Source organism: Meriones unguiculatus, chromosome 7, assembly GCF_030254825.1.
Source record: "Meriones unguiculatus strain TT.TT164.6M chromosome 7, Bangor_MerUng_6.1, whole genome shotgun sequence".
NCBI classification, from domain to species: Eukaryota; Metazoa; Chordata; class Mammalia; order Rodentia; family Muridae; genus Meriones; species Meriones unguiculatus.
The window spans coordinates 82,683,086-82,700,252 of NC_083355.1; the positions used below are offsets into that span (position 1 = coordinate 82,683,086).

The following is a 17,167-nucleotide window of genomic DNA, read 5'->3' on the forward strand; positions in this document are numbered from 1 at the left end:
GGAATCATCCTCTGCCGTCCCCAGCTACTTCATGCAACTTTAAATTCAAATAGACATGTCTGGGCAAAAATCAATCCCTCCCAAATATTCGTGATTTAATTCTGGGTCCTGAGACTAGGTTAGGTTACATGACAAAGGGGACCTGAGGTTGCAGGTGGAACAAAGGCTGCTAAGCAACCTAATTTAACATTGACCTTAAAATAGGAAGATTATCCTAGATTATCTGAGTAAACCCAGCATAATCACAGTGTCTTTAAAAGTGGAAGTGGAGAGGGGCTAGTGCCTGGGAAATGGGGAGACGTGATGTTGCTGGCTTTTAAAGAAAGGGACATATTGGGCCTGGAGATCGCTCAGCAGTTAGAACTTGCTGCTTGTCCTGACTAGTTTGTTATCAATTTGTCACAGATTACAGTTATCCAGGAACAAACATTTTAATTGAGAAACTGTAATCTGATTGGCCTATAGGCAAGTGTGCAGGGCATTTTCTTTACCAATGAGTGACATGGAAACTTCCTACCCACCCGCTGTGGTGCCACCCTTGGCTGCTATAAGAATGAGCAAGCCATGAGGAGCAGGCCAGCAAACAACACTCCTCCATGGCCTCAGTCAGTTCCTGCCTCCAGGTTCCTGCTCTGAAGGGTGGGAAATGCTGGTTTGGGTCTTGGTGTGTTATCACAGCAAAAGAAAACCCCAAACTAAGACACCGTGTTTCCAGAGAACCGTTTGGCTACTAGTTCCCACTCAGGGCAGCTCACAACCACTTACAACTCCAGCTCCGAGGGATCCCACGCCTTCTGGCCTCAGCAAGCACATAAGTGCTATATGCAAACACACAGACATATACATACACATAAATTTTAAAAATTAAAAAAATGGGGAGCACATATGCCAAGAAATAGGTGAGCTCAAGAAGCTGGAAAAGGCAAGAAAGCACTTCCGTCCAGAGTTTCTCAGTGGATGTGCATCCCGCATGTGGCCTAATCTTAGTCCAGGGTTACCTGTTATAATAATGATTAATAAGTCACACAACAGATCTGGTATAAAGGAAGTTTATTGTAGGAAAAGGGGAAGGAGAAGAGAGCAGGGAGGAAGAGAGAGGAGGGTACCCACAACAGAGAGAGAGAGAGAGGAGAAAGAGGGGTACTCTTATTAGGCAGCACACCTGGTGAGGGCAGGTGATGACGTCAGATTGCTAGGCCCTGAAAGGCAGGCTAGTTGGACTGCCTGAATGCTAACAATGCCCATCCCAGACTTATGGCATTTGATATTATGAAACAATGTGCTTGTTCTGTTTTGAGCTACCTGGCGTACAGTCACTTGCTGCAGCACTGTGGGAAACTAATAAAAAAGATGTTTGTAGTGGAGAATCCTGGAGAGGCGCCTTCAGACAGTGGCAGTTCCTATATGGTAGAACTGGGATTTGAACCTAGATGATCTAGCTTCAGGACACATGCCCTTAAACACTGCACTGGGTTGCCTTTCTCTAGCAGGTTGCATGTAGAACAAGTTCAAGGCCAGAAAATGGGCATACTTTTTGTTTCCATTTTCTACATGAGACAGAGTTCTCATGTAGACCAGGATGACTCCAAATTTACAATGTAGTAGAGGCTGGCCTCAAACTTTTGCTCTTCTAAGGCTCACCTTCCAAGTATCATAGGAATAGTCCACCATATCTTGCTCTATATGAAATTTTCCCATGGTCCTTTCCACCAATGAATATTGTAGCCTGCCTTATATTTATTTTTTCCTTCCTTCCTTCCTAGATTTACTTATTTATTATGTTTACAGTGTTCTGTCTACATATATGCCTGCATGCCAGAAGAAGGCACCAGATATCATTATAGATGGTTGTGAGCCACCATTTGGTTGCTGGGAATTGAATTCAGAACCTTTGGAACATCAGCCAGTGCTCCTAACCTCTGAGCCATCTCTCCAGCCCCCTGTGTCTTTCTTTCTCTTTCTTATTTGTTTATTATCTATACAGTATTCTGCCTGCATATATGCCTGCAAGCCAGAAGAGGGCACCAGGTCTCATTATAGATGGTTATGAACCATCATGTGGTTACGGGAATTTGAACTCAGGACCTCTAGAAGAACAACCGGTGCCATTAACTCTGAGCCATCTCTCCAGCCCCACAAACTGACATTTTATCATTTGGTGTCAGGGTCTCACTCATAGCCCTGGCTGGCCTGAAACTTGGTGACCATCTGCCTTTGCCAAGTGCTGGAATGACAGGTGTGACTCACTACAGCAGCTCTCACATTTTCATTCTTAAGATGATTTTTTGCTGTTGCTCTAGTGACTGTTATCCTTGCCCTCAGAACCTTTTCAACCTAGACTATTTCCCCCCATTTTCTGCATGAGTCACTCCTGCTATTCAGGTCATAGTTCATGTAGGCCATCCCCACAGCCATCCTCCCCATCAGCCATCCTAAAGAAGCCTCTCTGGTTCCCTAACACAGTGCCCAGGACATTCCATTTTACTTTCTATTTATTTTTCCTGAGAATTCTTTTTTTTAATTAGAAAAAAATTTATTTTACATGAATTATGTATAAACCTTGTTATTACTGCTAAGACAATTTAACAATGATTTATACAATATTTACATCCAAAAAGAAAGGAAACAACAGTACCCTCCCTCTAGGTGTTGGTATCTTTAGGGAATCCTTACTTGAGCTGCCTTTTTTACTGAGAGACAACTATATTCATTGTCTTCTCAATATTGTTTATAAAATTGATGCACATGATAATGTTACAACTTATTAACGACACAATCTAATTTTAGATGGAATAGTAGACAAATGCTTTTGGGCCGGATAGATACTCATTGGGATAACATGGACATTTCTGACCATTCTTAGCTTCATGATAAAAAGCAAATGATTGTAGCTCAAAATCACTGATTTTTAGCTTCTATAGCATTAAGCTTATCAATATTTTAAACACTAGTCTAATTTTTTGTTTATTACCAAATTCTTTTTCCCTTTTTATTAAAAATAGGTTCTTTTCTCACACAATCTATCCTGATTACAGATCCCCCTCCCTCTACTCCTCCTAGCTCCTCCCCACCTCCTCTCCCATCCAGACCCACTGACAACTTTCCATCTCCCACTAGAAAAGAACAGGCTTCTAAGAAATAGTAACAAAGCCTAACAAAATAAAATATAAGATAAAACAAAAAACCATCCCGCTGAAGTTGGACAAGGCAAACCAACAGAAGAAGAGCTATAAGAAAAGTCACAAGAATCAGAGTCCCACTTGTGCACACACTCAGGAGTTCCATGAAAACACAAACCTGAAATAACAAACACACAAGAGGACCTGTGTGGACTCATGTCAGCCCTGTGCTTGCTGCTTCAGTCTCTGTGAGTTCATATAAGCTTTGCAACTTGATTTACGGGGACTTGTTCGCCTGGTGTCCCAAATCCTCTCTGGCTCCCACACTCCTGCCTCTTCTTCTTCTGGGTTCCAGAGACAGGGTCTTTTTGTGTAGCCCTGTGGCTTTCTATGTAGACCAGGCTGGTCTCAAACTCCCAGAGATCTGGCCACCTCTGCCTCCTGTGTGCACCACTATACTCAGTGCCTATCCTACTCAGTTTTTAAATGTTTAGTTATGAAATGCTTCAAATGCACAAAGAGGTATAGAAAAGACAGAACACCCAAAAAAGTAGTTCTGAGATTAAACAGGTGCTCACATCATCCACATTCGCTTCAGATATCTTAATTACATTTCTTTATTTGTTTGTCTGTATGTAGTGGTGGTGGAGCATGTGCACGTCATAGCTCATTTGTGGCAGTCACAGGACAATTTGTGGGAGTTGTTCTCTTTTCACCATGTACGTCCTGGGAACGGAACTTAGACTGACAAGGCCTGGGGGCAAGCCGCTTTACCAGCTGAGCGATCTTGCCAGCCCTAAAATTGTTTTAAAATAAATTAAAAATGACAAACAAAACTTTATTCCTATAAGAATTTGTAAAAATGCCCACATATTTAGATGCATACACACCTCCTCAGAAATTTGCTCTTTTCAATCAACATTATTTAATTTTTTTTAACTGTTGAACTTACTACCTGCCTCTTTTCTTTATCACCTAAAAAAAAAAGGGGGCTGGAGAGATAGCTCAGTGGTTAAGAACACTGTCTACTCTTCCAAAGGACCCAGGTTCAATTCCCAGCACCCACATGGCAGTTCACAACTGTCTGTAATGCTAATTTCAAGGGATCTGATACCTTCACACTAAATGCACATAGAATAAAAATTAAATAAATTATTTACAAAAACAAAAAAAGTCATTTAAAAAAATGGTCAGAGCTGGGCGTGGTGGCACACACCTCTAATCCCAGCAAAGACAGTGGCTCTCTGTGAGTTGGAGGCCAGCCTGGTCTACAAAGAGAGTCCAGGACAGCCAGTGCTACCCAGAGAAACCCTGTCTCAAACAAAACAAAACAAGCAAACAAAGAAACTCAAAGAGAAGAGATTCATAATGAGACAAGTGTCAGTGCTGAGCTAAGTCTGCCCCGTGGTGTTTTCAAGCTATAGAGCTTATTTTCACCCACAGATGCAAGTAAGGCAGCTTAATTTATTACGGGAAAGCCCAAGAAACCCTTAACACATAACTATACAAAAGAGGTATATGTGAAACACAGCCTCTTAAAACCATAGAGTTAACTCTTAATCAGGCATACTAAGGAATCATTCCAGAATGTGTATATTTACTTCAACTTACAGGCTCCGTGTGAGTTTTCTTTTCATAATTCATTTGCAGATCCCCCACGTCACCATTTATGAGGCGAACTGCACTCCCATGTATTCTTCAAGGGCTACGTACGGCAGCAGAAACCCCCTCTATACATTCACATTTCCAAAGGTCTGCAGAAATTGCTTCTTAGAAATGTCCTGCTATCCCTCTAAGTAAGAGTGATCATTTATTGTCCTTCTGACAATTCTCTTCTTTTTTCCTTCTCTTTCTTTCTTTCTTTCTTTCTTTCTTTCTTTCTCTCTCTCTCTCTCTTTCTTCTTCCTTCCTTCCTTCCCTCCCTCCCTCCTTCCTTCCTTCCTTTCTTTAGATAGGGTCTCGTGTATGCCAGGGTGGTCTCAAGCTCAATATGCAACCAAGGTTAGCCTTGAACAGCTGATCCTCCTGCCTGCACCTCCAAAGTACTTAAATTATAAGTATGGGTTATCATGTTTAGCTTCTTTTTTTTTAAAAAATTCTATTCTCTCCATTTAATTAATTAATTTATTTATTTTAGAAGGGTTTATTCTTTATTCAGCTTATGGCCCCATCACAGTGGAGAGGCAGGGCAACAGTTCTCACTATACTAGGTTGTAAGCCACCATGTGGTGGCTGGGAATTGAACTCAGGCCCTCTGGAAGAGCAGCCAGTGTTCTTAACCTCTGAGCCATCTCTCCAGCCCTATTCTCTCCATTTTGGTCGGTGACATACAGCTAGTCTAAGCTAGTAGCTGTTGTAAGGGTTACCAATCAATCAACACCCAAGTCACACTTTTGGCTGACAGGCTCTTTACCTGTCAACACATTGCACATTTTAAATATTTATTCTTAAAGGCGATCATGTGTGTATGTGTCTATGTGTAAGTATGTGCACATGAGTACAAGCTGCCACAGAGGCCAGAAGAGGGTGTTGGCTCTCCTGGAGCTGGAGTTGCAGGTGGCTGTGAGCCATCCGACACAGATGCTGGCAATCACAACTGTATCTTCTGTAAGAGCAACTGTGTGTTCTTAACTGCTGAGCTATCTCTCCAGCCCCACATTAAATCTATTTTAAAATGACCAAAAAAGATCCTGAAATGTTTCCCTTGTTCGGCTTAACAAAAGCATACAGGTGTGTAAATATGGGCTGGCGGCATAACTCAGTTGGCAGAGTGTTTGTCTAGTTGCACAAAGCTCTGAGTTCAATCCCTAGCACCACATACACTGGCATGGTAATGCAGATGGTGACAGGAAGGCCAGGAGTTCAAGGTCATCTTCAGCCATATAGTGACTTTGAGAGCCAGGCTGGGATACACAAAACTCTGTCTCAAAAGAATAAAATAATTTTCTTAAAAATAAAAAAGAGAAAGAAAGAAAAAGAGAAACGAAGGAAGGAAAAAAAGAGGAAAAAAATAAGCAAAAAAGAGGGCAACAGAGAAAAGAAAGAGGCCGCATGAAGAGAAAGGATTTCAGGACACGCAGGTGGAACACTATCACTGTTCCTTTCCCAACTCAGAGAGGACAAGGGACGTCCAGACAGAGAGGCCAGCACAGAAGTGAACACTGTGATAGTTTGGTTGGCTAAAAACATTTCTTCTGGGCCAGTGAGATGGCTCAGCATTAAGGGCTCCTGCCACCAAAACTCAAGACCTGGTTCAGTCTTCAAGACCTACATGCGTGAGTATAAGGTCAGCTCCCCAAGCTGTCCTCTGATATCCACACACTCCTTGTGCCATGTGTTTGCACGTCTAGACACACAGACAGACACATACTTAAATAAAGAAATGCAATTTTTAAAAGCACGCCATTTGCTAGCCTGGTCTCTAGAGCGAGCTCCACTGCAGGCAGAGCTTCCCAGAGAAAACCTGTCTTCAAAAACCAAAAAGAAAAACAAGACAAAACACATACACACAGTCTCTCTCTCTCTCTCTTTTTCTTTACTCAAAGGAAGCTGTTTGTCCCTGAGCCACAGGTTGCAGCAGGGAGCCAAAACCAATTTAAATTCAGGCCTAACTGTGCTGAGAATGGAGACAGGCACTGATTAGCCTGTAATTTTAGTCCATAATTCACTTAGTTCTGATCAAGAACAGCAGAAGGGCTGGAGAGATAGCTCAGTGCTTAAGCGCAATAGCTGCTGTTCCATAAGACCTGGGTTTGAATCACAGTACCCACAAGGTGACTCGTAACTGTAACTATAGTTCCGGAGGATCCAACCCCTTTTAGCCTTCAGGGACACCCGGCCTCATTCATATAAAAGGTAAAATAAATCGTTTTAAAAATGAGAAAATTAAACGGAACAGCAGAAAGCGAGCAGTGCCTGCCACAGAATTCTTATGTTAGAAAAGAATGGAGTGGCTTGATCTACAGGAGGGAATTCATGCATAATATGTTAAGCTTGGTAAAAAGCTCCTGGCTGGCGTGTTCTAGACCCTAGGAGGAGCCTATTGCTGCGCTTTGGTAGGTGGGCATGTTGCCAAATTGCCTTCTAAATATAAGTAATATTGAGTTCCAGGCCAACCAGAGCTATATAATGAAACTCAACAGCAAAGCTTACCAACTACAAACACTTCTGTATGAAATGAATTAGCAGCAATTCCGGGATATGGTAGCATAAGCCATTAACCCTGACACTTGGAAGGTGGATCAGGAAGAACCAGAGATTGAAGACATCTTTGGCTATACAGCAAATATGAGGTACAGGAGACCTTATCTTGATAAAACTCACTGCCTGTGAAAGTCATATCTGCTATTCGATAATAAAAAAAAAAGCCAGCTGTGGTGGCACACTCCTTTAATCCAGCACTTGGGATTAAACTCAGAGGCAGGCCTGAGTTTGAGACCAGCCTGGTCTACAAAGTGAGTCCATGACAGCTGGGACTCTGTTATACAAAGAAGCCCTTTCTCAAAAAAAAAAAAAAAAAAAAAAAAAAAAAAAAAAAAATTCACATTAGGCTTTGCTGCTTTTTAATTTTTATGTGTGTGAGTGCTTTGCCTGTATTATGTGAGTGTATCACATCTGTACAGTATCCTTAGAAGCCAGAAGGGGTTACTGGATTTCTTGGAACTGGAGTCATATATGGTTATAAGTCACCATGTGGATGCTGGGAACTGAACCCAGGTCCTTTGGAAAAGCAGCAAGTACTTTAACTGTTGAGCAATCTTTCCAGCCCCACCTTAGGCTTTTTACAAAGTTAATGCTACATACCTAGAGATGAGAAAGAAAGAAAGCAATGTGATGGGCGAGGATGGGAGGGGAGTCATGTTCCAAGGCAAAATGGTTACTATAGTAACTGTCCTTTAATTATTATTTTTTCTTGTGTGCTACTTTATTTTTTTTTAAGACAGGGTCTCATGTATCTTAGGCGGGTCACAAACTCAATATGGATGACCAAGTTTCTGAGCTGACTGCTTCTATGGCCCAGGTGCTGAGATTACAGGCCTGCAACACCACACTGTGGCCTCGATCAAACCCAGAGTCTCATAAATGCCAAGTAAGCACAACTGAGCTTTACTCCTAGTCCCATTTTATATATGATATATATATATATATATATATATAAATAACATAAATCAACTAAGTATGGTCACACCTACAGTCCTAATACTTGAGACTCAGGAGTTCAAAGTCACCTGTGGCTACCTAGACAGTTTGACAACAGACTGCTTTATATAAGATGTTGTATAAACAAATATATATATATATATATATATATATATATATATATATATATATTCCTGTGGATTCTATATCGGGTACAGAACAGTAAAGAGTCCCCTACTTCCTTCTGTACTATCACCCAGCATAGTCATAGTACTCAGTGTTTCTAGAAATGGAGGAGTCAACTGCATTTACTTTATTTGATAATGGAGAGGATGATGGAACTCCTCCAACTCCCTCCCATGCCGCATCAATATACTTTCTGGACCTGACTCCAGCTCCAGGGACCAACCCTGATTACCCTAATCCAATAACAGTAATCCCACTTCTTTTAGAAGGAACTGGCTCAGAGAGTCTGGATAAGCATTCCTGCCTGACTAAAGCAGTCCATATACGGAACACTACCTCCAACATGCAGCAAACCAAATGACAAAAGCAACTTTATAAATACTCAGCATTTCCTGATTACGTAAGCCAGCTGCCTCTGAATTTTTACTAACACAGACAGAAGCAACTTTGATTAATATTGATTATGATGTCAGTGAGATTTGGGGCTTTCAGACTCTGGCTTTATAGCCTAGATTGGCCTGGAACTCACTCTGTAGACGAGGCTGACCTCAAACTCAAGAGATCCACCTGCCTCTGCCTCCCAAGTGCTGGGATTAAAGGCGTTCGCCACCACGCCCAGCAGGAGCATAGTTTTTAAAAGTCAAATTTAATTGCTAGTGAATGGAGGAACTCTGATCTTTTATTATCTCAATTGTTAGTCCTCCTTTTAAGTGTTTAAAATAAGCGGGGAAAAAGGAGAGGTAGGGAAGAATTTTGAAGGCTCTTTATAAATAAGCTCAGTAATAAATGATTCCCTGGTGCTAAAGAAAAAACAAAAACAAGCCACTAAAATAATATATTTTTAAAGCTTTACATAGAATTCCATCTGTTAGGTTTCTGAATATCCCAGCAATGTATACATATTTTTGAATATCTGATATTGTCAACATGGTTCAAAATTCAGAACTCCAAATCTATTGTTTTAGAATATTTATGTCTTCAAGCCTCTTTCCTTTCCCCCAGGAGGCAGTAAATATTACTTGTTTCTTTTGAGTACTTTCAGAAACTGTCAACTTGGAGTTTAATGTAAACATTGCGGGAAGTATTTTTAGCTCAATAAAAAAAACCTGCCAGGGTGTTACAATAAAAAAGCAATAGGTTTACAAAACAACTCTTTCGGTTTCAAACCCTATTCGACCACAAAAAACAAACAGCACTGAAGAATCTTCTTTTCCTATACATTCCCAGGACTTACTGAGGCAAAGCCAAAACAAAACCTCAAGAATTCTCCCTAATTCTCAGGCCTGAAGAGGTTAGCTGAGGGGTTAGGTAGAGAGCCTCAGAAAACTCAGGCATAAACACTCATACCACCCTACAAAGGTGGGGGCTGCAAAGACTACTATTTCTTCAAGGTCCTCAGGAAAAGTGTGAGAAATGTGCAGTCCACTGACAGAAAGGACTTGGGACTTTGCAGAGTAGGACACGGTCCAGGATCTCAGGAGACACACGGGGCCTGTTGGGGGTTGGTCCACTGCTTGTATTCTGATGCTAATTACTGGTCCTCAAGATCTGGTCACTGCCTAGATTTACACTGCCTTGTTGTGTAAACCTGCCCAAGATATTATTCCTGATTGGTTAATAAAAATGGCCTGTACCTGGGCAGGGGCGGAAGGAGATAGGCGTGGCTAAGGTTCCCGGGCTTTGGGGACAGGAGAATCACGGGAAGGAGACAGACAGGAAGAGGAGGGAGGGGGATGCCAGGATGGGTTAGCATGGAGAAGGAACCACGTGGGTGGGGATAAAGGACTCCAAGAATGGCATGGAAAGGCCCAGATGAAAAATATCTTGGATGGAAGGTAGCCCAGGTAGGAACAGATAAGGCAGATGGCATGGGATGCTACTAGAAGATATGAGACGGAGACGGTGTAGGTGAAATATCTGCCCAGCCCAAGGTAAATAAGGCAATTATAAAATCCATTGATTCCGATAGCTGGTTACTGCTATAATAATCATAGGGATAATAATAAACATTATTAGCCTGATACCATTTCATTTTCAACAACAGGGGTCCCAGTTGTTCTCAGCCCTAGCTGAGACTCTGCCAGTGAAAGAGATGCATGTCACATCAGGGTCAGATGATGAAGGGCAGATAAGACCTCTCCACCTTCTCTTTGCCTACCTGCTGCTTGGTCACAAAGGACTTCAAGGCAGAATGGCAGAGCCTGAAGATAAAAGGAAGCTGTCTTCAACAGAGAAAGCACAAACCTACACTGAACTGTTACCGGTTTAACTTCGTACATATATGTCAGATGAGCTAAAAAACAAACCAAACTACGATCAGTCCAACCTTTAATATTATTTAAAATAATTTAGACCTGGGGCTGAAGACATGCTGCGTATGGGAGCACAGCCTTGTCATCTCCACGATGGGGGCTCAAGGCCAACTTAGGCAACACGTGAGCCTGTCTCAAAACAAAAGAAAAATAAAACCCCAAACCCTCATATGCTAAATAGCTGAACTGCTGGTCACAGGCCTGTAAATCCTAGCACACCAGAAGCTAAAGCAAAGCCATCACAAGTTCCAGGTAAGCTCAGGCCACATGGTGAAACCCTGCCTTGAAAACAAATGGAAGCAAATCCTAAATACCGAACTAGAGTCCATTCCTGTCCTCACATTCTCATTCTCATTCACGCATTCCCTCCCCCTCTCTCTGACTTATGGAATCCAATTTAAACCGAATACATTTTTAAAGTATAATATTTCTTAGAAAAAGTGTGTAACACACTATTCCACCTTTATGGGAAAAATATTAGGCTGGTCTCAAACTTGCTGTGTAGCGAGGATGCCCTTGAATTTCGACCCTTCTGCCTCTAAGTCTCTAATGGCTGAGAAATACAGGTTTGGGCTACTACAAGCTGATCACACAAAGCTACCAGCAGAACCACAGCGTCGGCCCACAGTGAAGTTACTTCTGTTTGTGCCCATGCATCCTGTCTGCAAGCATGCACAAGAACATGTGTACCCCAACACACCCAGGAGGAGGGCTGAAGTGCTTTGTTTTCTATGTGTGTGCCAAGGGCAGAAGCCTGAGGTTCATTCCAAGAGTCTTCCTTGATCACTGTCTACCTACGTCACTCACTGAGGCAAGGTCCCGCAACTGAACCCAGAGTTACTGATACAGCTGGTCTAGGCTGTATCTAAGCTTATTCCAAGACAGCGAATCACACGAACCATGCCATGCCCAGCTGCCTATTACGTGGGTTCTGGGGATCAGGACCCTCACACTTGTGTAGCAAGTGTTTTATCCACTGAGCCATCATGCCAGCTCCGAATTTTTTTTTCTTTTTTGAGACACGTAGGCCAGGTTTGCCTCAAACTCACTATGTGGTCAAGGATAATGTTGAATTTTGATCCTGCTGTTACCTGTGGATTACAGGGCTTCAGGGGTCCACTATCATGCCTGGCTTAAACATATCAATCAAGTATGATGGTGTCGATTCTACGAATGAGAAAAGCATGGCCAATAGATGGCAGAGCTGTTTTCTGAATTTAAACAGTTGTGCTTCTAAGCCCAAGCTCTTAACTCCTACATAACACTGCTGCTGTTAGCATTGTAAAATCAGGGGTACTATGCTGCCTCCAAATAAACACACACCTTATTAATATTTTAAAGAGAAACACTGGCAGAGCATTTGGTGACAGTAGCTTCTAATGCCTAATGTAACGTGCTTGCACCAGTCAGTGGCAAAAATCTCATGAGAAAAAAAAAAAAACAAAACAGTGAAAACGACCTTATGGTAGCTCTATAGCAGACATCGAAGAGGCTTACTATACAGTGCACATAACCCCTGGCAGCTTATCTGAAAGCACACAGGTCCAGCTTAGGGATCTGGCTAAGAGCATTTCAGAATTACTAGGAAGGCTGAATGGGAACTCTCACTCACAGGCATTAGCAGTGTGTCTTGGAGGAAGACTAGCTCAGTATAAAAAGCATATATTAGCTTAACTTTAGAAGCCTTCCCAGAAAATATGCCAACAATGTAGAGAAATCTGTGTGTCTGCTTTAAATGAACAAGGAACTGGCTTTAAAACAATTACCAAGGAACCATTTGGTTTGAACTGGGAAGAAATGCTGAATATTTAGTGGAAAGTATGCTAAGTTGACATCTGCTACAATTCCAATATAGTTTTAAATTTCACATTCATTAATGACTGAGGCTTAATGACTTTGTAAATTAATCTAGCTTAGTGAAACTGGATATGCTATTCTTATTCACATATATGCTCAAGATACTAGGGGTGGGAAAATGGCTCAGTGGTTAAGAACATGGCAAAGGTACTGAGTTCAATTCCCAGCACTCATGCTAAGTGACTCCCAACTGCCTCTAACTCCAGGATGTCTCTGGCATTCATGAGCATTAGTAATCACATATGGGCATGAATGAGCACATATATGCCTCTGCCACACATTTAAAAATAGGAATAAAATGTTAAAATATATTTTTTTTTAAAAAAGAAAGAAAAAATGCTCAAGATACTGGTTACAGCAACATACCGCATCCCATGCATTAAATACACTATAGGAAAAAAACATTTTGGGGAGGGGGAGGGGCGACAGGGTCTTTTTATGTGGCTCTCATTGTCCTGGAACTCTCTGTGTAGACCATCCTGGTCCCAAACTCAGAAATCTGCCTGCCTCTGCCTCCCCAGTGCTGGAATTAAACATATGTGCCACCACACGCTGTGAAAAGCACAGTTTTTAAGGTGCAAGAATTTTTCCCATCTAAGGGAAAGGAGAAGGAACTGAGATGACACTTGGTTATATAAGGAAAGATCACCTTTTTGGGTTACAGATGCAACATTCAAACCATCTTTAAAAGAAACAAACACAGTGGACATAGTGGCATACAGCTTTAATCCCAGCACTCAGAAGGCAGAGACTGCTAGATGCCTGAGCTTGAGGCCAGCATGATCTACTAATGAGCTCCAGGACAGCCAGAGCTTACTCCCAGGGACACTGTGTCCAAAAACAAAAAAAGGGAAGGAAGGAAGGAAGGAAGGAAGGAAGGAAGGAAGGAAGGAAGGAAGGAAGGAAGGAAGGAAGGAAAGGAAGGAAGGAAGGAAGAAGGAAGCCAGCCAGCCAGCCAGCCAGCCAGCCAGCCAGCAAGCAAGCAAGCAGACAGGTCTTGCAGAAGACCTGAGTTTGGTTCTCAGCACCCAGTGGCTCAAAACCATCCATCACACTAGTTTTATGGGATTCACTGCTTCCTCAAGTCTCCAAACTCCAGGTATTCACATGGCACACATAAATGTAAGCAGGTAGAACACTCACATACACAAAGTGAACTAAATCTAAAATTGTTTAAATTTCCCAGTACCATCCCAAGGTATCCAGGTTCTCAGGTAATTCTTCCATGCAACAGCCACCCTTTACAGTAAGTCTATGAACGCCCAGCTTCCTTCAGCGAATACAATTAACTGCTTTGCCTTTCCGGAACAACCAGCTGGTTAACCAAATAGACACACCAAGCTACCCCGTCACCAGCTGCCTTAATTTGGAACAGTTAGAAGTACTACGTGTTTACTATTTTTTCTAATTCTGAAAAGATGCTTTTAAAAATTAAGCAAATGCCATCTTTAATAACTGGAAAGTGCTAGAGGGCAGGAACAAGAAAGGAAAACTATGAACTATTTCCTGTCACAAAAAGATGTTAACATCTTAATGTTATTTAAAAAGCCAGCTGAGTAATACATATAACAAGTAACATATGCTATAGTTAAAAGTAGATACGTCTAACAACATTGTATCCACTCAAAGAATTACCCTACTCATGAACTCGGAAACAAAGCTGGTGGCATACACCTATAGCTCTAGCTACTCAGCAGGCTGAGGCAGCAAGGTCCCTTGAGCCAAGGTGTTCAGAGCCAGCCCTGGAAACAGACAAAAAGCGAGAGCATGTTGGACACACAGAGGATCACACAAACCCCTTGCCTTCTTATACAGTAAAGCAATCAACAGAGGCTCGGGCAACTAATTCTAACAGTAAGAACACTCAGTGCTACCTGCTCATAGCCATCGATGGAGGGGCAGCTGCCACAATCAAGGGCAATCCCTTTGTAACTTCTGACCACAGAAGCGTAAGCATCATTTCAATGTGCCTCTCACATTCAGAGGGAGATCATGTCTTCCCGTCTTTTCAAAGAGATGAGACAGAGTATAATGCTCGATCTACACCCAGCTTTCATTAAAAACTGCTTACATGAAAAGAAAAAACAAAAAAAACAAGAAAGAAAAAACCCTTAGTGCTGAGTGATAGAAAGAAATTAGAATAAGGAAGAAAGAGGCAGGAAATCTCGTCGATTAAGTCTTTCGTTGAAAAGCTTTCCTCTGAAGTGGCGTTTGAAAGCAGAATGAAAGGAAGGCGGAAGGTGCTAGAACACGCGCAGCAACTGTCTGGTGGGCAAGCTGGATCTGGTGGCATGGGCCTGGCACTGCAGACTCAGACGCCTGGAGGCTGAGGCAAGAGGATCACAAGTTCAGGACTCACCTGTGCTACACAGTGTGTCCAAGACCATCCTGGACATCTTACATCCTGCATCCCCACCCCCACCCCCGAAAGGCAAACAGGCCCAGGGATATAGCTCAGTGGTAGGGCACTTTCTGGACTCCAGACTCAATCACTGGTGAGGAGAAACAAGGGTGGGGGGAAACTGAGTCTTGGGCAGAGAGAGAGAGAACCTGCACAGCTGACGCTGAGATAGAGCTGGGCACAGTGCCACACACTGTAATCTAGCATTTGGGGAGTACAGGAAGGAGCACCTCAAGCTGGAGGCCGGTCTGGTTACACAGTAAATTTGTGGCCAATCTCAGCTGTATGTATAATGAGATCTAGTCTAAATAAAGAAATAAAGGACCCGGTTCAATTCCCAGCAACTACATGGTGGCTCATAACCATCTATAATGAGGTATGGTGCCCTCTTCTGATTTGAAGGTGTTACCTGTAGACAGAATATTGTATACATAATAAATAAATCTTTAAAATAATGTGGGGAAGGGAGGAAGGTGAGGCAGATAAAAAAAAAAAAAAAGCACACTGTAAAGAGACGTTAAGAGGTAGCCTGATCCAGGGAAGAGCTTTGTAGACCAGAGCTGGAGCTTTAGAACTGAGCAGTGTGCCTGCTCTTTGATCACTTCCCCCTGGCATTGTGACCTTCCCAGGCCAGAGAGGAAGAGGATCCCAGCAGTCCTGATGAGACATGATAAGCTAGGGTCAGATGGCAGAGGAGAAGGACTGGCATTTCAGTGGACTAAGGGAAGGGAGTGGGGGGAGGGAAGAGGGAGAGAGGGTGGGACCAGTAGGAGATGAGGGAGGGGGCTACAATTGGGATATAAAAATGAACAAACTCTAAAACAAAACAGACAGGACAATATGTCTCCACCAGAGCCCAGCAACAGCAGGCCCTGATTATTGCAACTTTGCTGAAGCAGCAGCAGCAGACCTTAAAATAGCCTTTATGAATGAGATAGATGAATGTGAATAATGAAATCTATGAAAACACAAACAGTAGAAGGAGATGAATAAAACAGTTCAAGACCTGAAAGAGGAAGTAGAGTCAATAAAGAAAACCAAACTGAAGGAAATCTGGAAATGAAAAATGTAGGAACTCAAACAGGAATCAGAGGCAAACCTTACAACCTATAAGGGATGGAAGAGAAAATGTTGGGGATGGTCTTGTGCACTCTGTATTCAGATGCTGATATCTTGCCCAGAGATCTGGCTGCAGTCTGGACGTGGGCTATGAAGAATCTATGAAGAATCTCCTATCATTCTATGAAGAATCTCCTATCTCAATGTTGTGTAAAAATTGTTCTCCATCACCACTGATTAGTTAATAAAGAGCTGGGCAAGTGAGGAGAGGGTAGGGCTTCCAATCCCAGTTAGGGGGTCTCAGGTGGGAGACAAGAAGAGAGGAGAGAGAGAGAGAGAGAGAGAGAGAGAGGATGTGGCCATGAAAACAAACAGATGGAGCAGAAACAGCCAAGGCGAGACTAAGATGGCAAATAGCACGGGGCACGGGGCTTAGGAATAGCCAGGCTAGTATAATCAGGTTAGAACAGATCAATATCTGCCCAGATGTAGCGATTAAAGCTTATTAACAAATGTAGTAGATCTGTGTCATTAATTGGGAGCTGGAACAGGCAACAGGAAAAGCCCTAATTTATACTATATTTCTACAAGAGAATCTCAGGCACTGAAGACAGGATAGAATAAATGGATATCTCAGTCAAAGAAAATATTAAATTTAAAATATCCTGGTATATCTGGGATACTATGAAAAGACTAAGTCTAAGTAAGAATAATAGGAAAAGAAATGCAGGCCAAATGCACAGGAAGTACTTTCAACAATATCATAGAAGAAAATTTACCTAACCTAACAAAAAAGATGCCTACCAAGTTACAAGAAGCATACAAAATACCAGACTGGGCCAGAAAAGAAAGCCCCCTCAACACATAATAATCAAAGCATTAAATGTACAGAACAACAACAAAGAATATAAAAAGCTACAAGGGAAAAAGACGGAGTATCTGATAAAGGCAGACCTATTACAACAGTATCAGACTTCTCAACGGAGACTTTAACAGCCAGAAGGGCCTGGAAAGGTGTTCTACAAACATCTGCCATCTGAGAGATGCCAGTCCAGGCTACTATCCTCAACAAAACTTTCAATCACAGTAGACTC

General features: G+C 42.2%; 1 protein-coding gene across 5 annotated transcripts in view; it reads right to left on the reverse strand.

Moving 5' to 3' along the window:
• Wdr89 (WD repeat domain 89) overlaps positions 1–17,167 on the reverse strand; it is a 69,754-nt gene that overhangs the window by 20,409 nt on the left and 32,178 nt on the right. The gene's annotated exons all lie outside the window — the stretch shown is intronic.